The sequence below is a fragment of the Diospyros lotus genome, chromosome 3 (assembly GCF_014633365.1).
Source record: "Diospyros lotus cultivar Yz01 chromosome 3, ASM1463336v1, whole genome shotgun sequence".
NCBI lineage: Eukaryota > Viridiplantae > Streptophyta > Magnoliopsida > Ericales > Ebenaceae > Diospyros > Diospyros lotus.
This window is the reverse complement of record NC_068340.1, coordinates 10,664,809-10,670,808: the sequence shown is the minus strand read 5'-3', so window position 1 is coordinate 10,670,808 and position 6,000 is coordinate 10,664,809.

Genomic DNA, 6,000 nt, shown 5'->3' with positions numbered 1-6,000 from the left:
CCCTTTGCAACAAGATTATATTTATTAATAGTACCATCGGGTTTCAATTTCCTTTCAGTATCCATTTGCAACCTACCTATTATTTTGTAACTTGGAGGTAAATCTACTAAATGCCAAGTTCCATTTGACTCAAGAGACTCTATTTCATCATTAACTGCTTCTTGCCAAAAGTTAGCATCTAGTGAGGTTAAGGCTTTCTTGAGGGTTTGAGGATCATCTTCTAAGGTAAAAGCATAGAAATTAGAACCATAATCTTTAGCAGTTCGAGCACGTTTACTTCTTCTAGGTTCAGATTCTAACTCCTTATTAGGTCCATTAACACTAGTCATAGGCACATTATTAGATGTTGAACCCCCACTATTTCTTCAATATAAAAGGAAATCTATGCTCATAAAAATGAGCATCAATTGATTAAATGACAACAAGAGCATTCAAATCAAAAAATCGGCAAGCTTTATTATTCTCAGCATAACCAACACAAACACATTCATATGCTCTACTAGCAAGCTTATTCCTTTTGGGATCTGGAATCTAAACATAAGCTAGACAACCCTAGGTTTTAAAATAGGACAAATTGGGTTTCTTATTTTTGACAAATTCATAAGGAGAAAATTAACCTTTTGATTTGGGAACTTTATTCAACACATAACACACGGTCAACAAAATTTCTCTCCACCAATAAGAAGCAACACCAAAATTAAGTAAAATAACAACTATAGATTCAACAAAAGTTCTATTTTTCCTTTTAGTTTTACCATTCATTTCAAATGAATAGGGTGTTGTTTTCTTATGAATAATCTTGTGTGTTTTATAAAAATCAATAAACATGCCATAGTCATATTTAGTGCCTCTATCACTACGTAATCTCTTTATCTTTCTGTTAAATTGTTTTTCAATTTCAGTCACAAATAATTTAAACATGTCAAATGCTTCACTTTTATTTTTCATAAGTTAGACAAAAGTATAATTAGAACAATCATCAAAAAAAGTAATAAAATAGCGTTTTCCATTTCTAGTCAAAACATGTACACCATCAAATTCACATATATCAGAATTAATCAAATCGAGTGGCTTAGTTTCACTACCTATTGATTTGTGAGGGGTTTTGGTAATTTTAGCTTGACTACAAAATTCACACTTTTCAAAGTAATTCAAAAGACAATTTAGGAATAAGTCCTAAGCTACTCATGTTTTCAATGATGCGTTTGTTAACATGATAAAGTCTAGCATGCCAAGTATTAAAATAACACAACATGTAAGCAGAAGGTGCAATTTTATTAGCATCAACATTTAACTTAATCATTCCATCAGTAGCATAACCTTTCCCAACAAAAACATTATTTTTGGTAATGGTATACAAATCAGCCCCAATAGTTTGAGTAAACCCAGCCTTGTTGAGAAGATAGCCCGAAACTAAGTTCTTTCTCATCTCTGGAATATGCTAAACATCTTTAAGTATAATAGTCTTTCTAGAGATAAACTTCAATTCCACCTCACTAATTAATTCCAGCAACAAAAATGTGTGGGAATCACCCAACAACACTTTCTTGTCCTCAATTTTAGAATAAGACCTAAAATACGATCATAACAGACATGGCGAGAAGCACCAGTGTCTACCCACCACCCTTTGGATCCTCCAACAACTTTGATTTAAAAAATCATAGCAATAAGTTGCTCTTCGAAAAGGTTCGCTTGTGGAGTAGGACGATGCCTATTTCCAAAATTTCGAGCCAAATGGCCAGGCCTATTATAGTTATAACATATAAACTATCCATAATCATTCCTTGAAGGGGATTGCTGTCCATTCTGATTACGTGGACCATTCTTGTTTTGATTGTTGCAGTTTTGGTTGTTGCGGTTGTGATTACGATTCTGATTCTTCATGTTTTTCCCTTTGGGTTTCAAAATAGCAGAGGTGGATTTCTTATTATTATCGTTGTTTAATGCAACAAGTACTTCAACTTCTTGATCATGTTTGCGGGCTTCCTCCTCAATGGGAAGACGAGTGATCAAACTTTATAGAGAAAATTCTTTAGTTTTGTGCCTAAGAACGTTCTTAAAAACTTTCCAACAAACTAAGGGGTAATTTGTCAATCAAAACAACTTGAAATTGTTCATTTAGAGCCATACCTTCAAAAATAATTTCATGTGCTATTTTCTGTAGCTCATATGACTAAACCTCCACAGATTTGTCATTACTCATTTGGTACTTCAAATAGCAACTGACTGCATACTTCTTCGTTCTAGCCTCTTTAGTGTCATATTTTTTTTTGAAATGCATCCTACATTTCCTTTGCAGAGTTTTTAGAACAATATTAGTCATACAAATCATCAGACAGACCATTAAGAACAATGTTTTTGTAGAGAAAATCAGTATCGACCCAAGACTCATGTTTTTTAATTTGGGTATTAGTACGTTCCTTAGGCAATTTTGGTTTTTTAGAATTAAGGACAGATGCTACCTTTTTCATGGTTAGGAAAAACAACATTTTCTATCTCCATCTTTTAAAATGAAGCCCCTCAAAATGAAAGGGCTTGTTCAGATTAGTAGCTTCATGGTTAGATTCAGTATTCATGGCAAAAAGGATCATCTTAAATTTGTTGCAACAGAAAATAAACAGATCTTGTTGCCATATAAAATGAATAGAACGAATTTATTAAATAAATTCTAGGTTAAGTCGCGGACAAGGTCGCTTTCTTTAAGATGTTTCAGGACTCTGCCCAAGGTTGTGCAAGTGGTTTAACAGCCATGTCATCCCTAGGATAAAACAACCCATAATCACCTCTGTCTCGGACCTCCCTTGCACTACAGAAGTCCAAAATACAAACAGTCCAAAATACAAACACCCTTCGATTTCTCAAAAATACAAGAAACAACCAAAATTTTCAAGTGTGTTGTAAAGAATAATTTTTTCTTTTAACATTGGTTCTTTTTCCTTATATGAAACTGTTACTTTCTCCTTATTTAAATAGAAAAATACAGTAATAGGAAAGAAGAAGAAACAGGGAAGAAAACGTGGAGAGAGGAGCAGATGGTGGAGAGAGTTTTTGGAGAAAAATTAGGTAATATATTTTTATTTTGAAATTGTGGACTAAGTCTTCCCTTTATTTTAGGCACAATGGTATGCAAGGGTAGCCACAATCTCTAAGAGATAAACACTGATTTTTTATTTTTATTTTTTCATGAAAAAATTCACACATGTTCCAACAATCGATTATGGATAGTATCTAGAATGCAGGCAACTAGAGCTACAAGATCTAGGTTAATCTAAGAAGATTGAGTTGTTTTGCTTTTTCCAAATGTAATAAATAAAAGAAGGCAATAGAAAGTTAATACCCCACGTAGAGCCACCATGCCACTTTTGTGAAGCCCAAACAATAAGCTATTGCCAAGGCCATCTTGGACAATTAAATCCTACATGTTGTCTCAAAATAGAGAAAATTACTTGTGTATACTAGCACTCCACAAAAGAATTGGGGCCGGGGGGGGGGGGGGGGGGGGGGGGGGGGGGGAGATAAGAATTAGTTTGAGAATGACACATAGAGCAACTATTAGACCAAGGAGAGAAACAAATCAAACGATCAATAATAGCTAATCGCTTCATAACCACAAGCCATAAAATGAAAGCATGAGATGGAAAGTAAGGTCACTACTATGCCAAAGTTGCCTACTAAGAAAAATAGGAGTGTGCACCCCAAAAGGAAGGTGAATTGGGTGTTTCAAAACTTTCTCGATTTGAATAGATTTTGTACCAAAATTAGTTTTAGCCCTTTTTACTTTGAAAACAATGTTATAAATACAAACTGTAAGTGCTCAAAATATGAAAATTAAAAGTAACAGAAATAAAAAAGGCAAACACACAAGATTTAGAATGGTTTGACTCAATTTAGACTACTCCACTACCTCAGCTACTCACCAAGGATTTTTGAGAATCCACTTCTTAGTGTCCATTTAAAAAGGCGAACACTATCCTCTATTATAATTGCTTTTGTAAGGCTCAACCATAACTTTTTCCATGCCTTTTACAGGTATAAGACATTAACCCTTATAGTAGTTTGAGAGATAAAGATATGGAGCAAAAGTTCACAGAATGAACAACGCTCAAAAGAATATGAAAGAAAGATCAAGATGGGTTTTAAGAATACAAATAGAAAGTATGAATGATAGATAATGAAAGCTCTCTAGGTATGAAACACTTGAAGATAAAGGGAAACCCCTAAACCAAATGAAACAAACAATTTAACAGAATAAACCAAATGAAAAAAACATAAAGGAAATTGAAACATAAACAAAAGAAGGATTGAGAAAACCTTGAGAATGAAGCTTCACGCACAATTACAACACAACAAGCATGGATGGTTAAGGGTAAGAATGGCGAGACAAACCAAGACAGAGTATGAGAGAAACAAGGAGTGAAAGAAATTCATAGAGAGAGCGAGATGAAGATAACCACGATATGAGAGAGAGAGAGTGCGTGTAGGTGTGAGAAAAATAAAAGATCAAGAGAATGAAGAGAAAAATGGAAAAAGGGGCGGGGTAGTTGTAGGAGAGAAAAGAGCTTCAAGATGACCATTTTGATGTAAGAAAACATTGTCATTTCCTTGAAATAACCTATATGTTTAATATCTAAATCATCAACATTTATAAATGTTGCTAATTTGGATTTAATTTTTTGACATTTAAATTCATCATTTTTGGCATTTAATAAAATGCCACAAAGGTCAGCCATCAATAGGAAAGTTATCTAATGTATGTCCCATTGTTTTCATAAAATGGTAGGAATTCTTGTTTTTGTTGTGGTGTACAAAATAATTTCAACTTTTTTCTTAGATCTAGTTTTAGAGTGAATTTGGAATTAAGGAATAAGATAATTTGAAATAATATCTATATACTGCGTGTAATTTGAAATCATTCTATCCAAATGCAATCTTAAAATTTTAAACTTTATACAATTTTGTCAATGTTTATTTTTTTTTTTGAACAAGTTTTAAATAGTTTTATCTATTGATTTTGAGAATGTTTTGATAATGAATATTTTATGCAAAACTTTAACGTTCTCATATATCTTGAGGATATGTTGAGGTTGCTTTAATGATAAAAACAAAATGCATTGCTTAATGAACCTCAATAAGACATGTTATTCTAAGGTTTCAAAGAATATCTTAAGTGTTCATAATGCATGAAGTGACACGTGGTACTTAGAGTAGGCTTAGGATTAGATAATATCTCAAGTGCTCAAAATATGTTTTAATCTACTATCACATCATGTTACTCAACCTTTCGATAAGCCGTGCTCGAGCTCAATCCTAGAAATTGGCTCGTGAGCCGAGTCAGAGCTCAACAAAGCTTGGCTCGACTCGGTTTGATTGCAACCCTAGCTGTAAAGTGCCACATCTTTGTACTTTGACAATAATCGACTAAAATGTTAAGCTTAATCGAGTATTTCTATACTTCTATATTTGAATAATAATCTACTATGTAAATGTTGTAGTTTAGTAATTCCAAAAATGTTTGAGTAGGAATTTGGAAGAAATCTGTCAAGTCTCTAGACTTACAACATTAATCGACTATCTCTAAGCAATAATAGAGTAATTGCAAAAATAGTTGAGTAATGCCAAAAACAATAGTCAAGAATTATCAAAAAATACTTGAGTAATACCACAAAATACTCAACTAATGCTTGAAAAACTAGCCATTACAGACAATCTTAAAAGTACACAAGTTCTCGTTATACACAATCTAATCATTGCAAAAACGTGTTTGAACATTATTTCATATAATTTAACTGTGTTTGGGCTAAAAAATACACATCTAACCATTGAAAAGAAAAGAAAAAGAATAATCTTGCCAGTTTCATAGCTTTTATCAAACGAACAAATCATCAAGTGTATTGAAGAACCTAAAACTATAAATACCCATGACATGCATGAGATTGAGGCTAATGATCTAAAAAGAATTCTCTCAAAGAAGATATATATATATATATATATATCCTAAGT